Source organism: Elgaria multicarinata, chromosome 2 (genome assembly GCF_023053635.1).
Source record: "Elgaria multicarinata webbii isolate HBS135686 ecotype San Diego chromosome 2, rElgMul1.1.pri, whole genome shotgun sequence".
NCBI lineage: Eukaryota > Metazoa > Chordata > Lepidosauria > Squamata > Anguidae > Elgaria > Elgaria multicarinata.
The window spans coordinates 82,655,607-82,657,033 of NC_086172.1; positions in this window are offsets into that span (position 1 = coordinate 82,655,607).

The window sequence follows — 1,427 nt, forward strand, 5'->3', positions numbered from 1 at the left end:
CTCAGCACCACCAGGATCAGCCCCCCTCCTTCTTTCCGCGGTTCCACGCGGCCAAGGCATCTCCCTTGCAGACTGAGCGAGCGACCGAGTTGCCCCTGTCCTTTTCACACCAAAGTCCCAACGGGCAACGCCTTCTCGGCCCTCCCTTGGCTGAGACAGCTGACTAGAGGGATGCCCTCCGCCCTCCCTCCCTCCCTCCCAGGGGGCAGGTTCCACGCTGTGCTGCTTTCCGAGGAAGGGCGGAGGGTTGATTGCTCCTGCTCGCGGGCGGTGCGACTACTCTACACTTTTGTCAGCCCCCTGATTTCGGTGGGGCTGGAAATCCATTCTGGGTTTCAGTCAGAACCATCCAGAACTCTAAGGGAGCTATCCAAGGCACTGAACCCATTTTGGGCTAGGCTTCAGCACCTTGGATAGCTCTTTTACAGCTCTGGCTGGTCCTGACTGAAATCCAGAATGGATGCACAGCCCCACCGAAATCGGAGCCGCCAGCCTCCACCAGAATCAGGGACCATGCATTTGTGTCCCTCGATGGAGGTCAACTGATTGGGCAATAACAAGCAAGAACTAGAAGACGTCCATAATCTATAAATGTATTAGCATGGAGCTTGGGTAATCCCCACAACTTTCCTCCACTCTCAAAGCATAAGGGATGTTAATTTTATCACACTTTAATATACGTTTTGCTTCTCTTGCATTATCCGGTTTGCTCCTGTCTGCTTATCATTTCCCTCTATGTCTTACAGTTCCTTTGTTTTTTAAAAGAAGCCCTGAGGCCAGCTACGTTTGGAGCCTTTCTTCACCTGGTTAAATAAACATCAAGTTTATTTAAGCGATGCATAAGTAAATGGTCTCCCCTTACCTTCTTTTGTTTCAAAGCTAAACTGTCCCAGACTGTGGCGGTGTCTACACTACTGCTTTAAAACGGTTTATTACAGTAGTGACAACTGCTGGGGCCCAGGACACATGCCATAGACCGTTTTCAAAGTGTCCTGCTTGGTGTCACAGGGAAGGAGGAAGAACAGTGAAACTGACAGATTGGAAACCCTGGGAATAGCAGAAAGCTTGAAATATTTGTGCCAATAGGATGTAAGAAACAAAAGCTATATGGGCAAGAGAATACTGGCTTGGACTCCCATTGAAAACAATGGGAAGCTTATAGGATATGACCCTTTTTAATATCTTATAATAGTGATCCTTATAATATACTGATCTTGGCAACTGTGATCCCTGTGGTTGGGGGTAGAAGAATGCTTGCAAATTATATACAATTTGGATGGAAAACACCAAATTGACAGGCAACAGGAAATTGGTTCTCTCATTGAAATCAATAGGAAAACAAAAATGAATGAAACTTTAAAGAATGAAAATGAATGCAACCCCAAAATGTGTTTTTCCTTGTACAGCCCTCATATTTTCTGATGAGT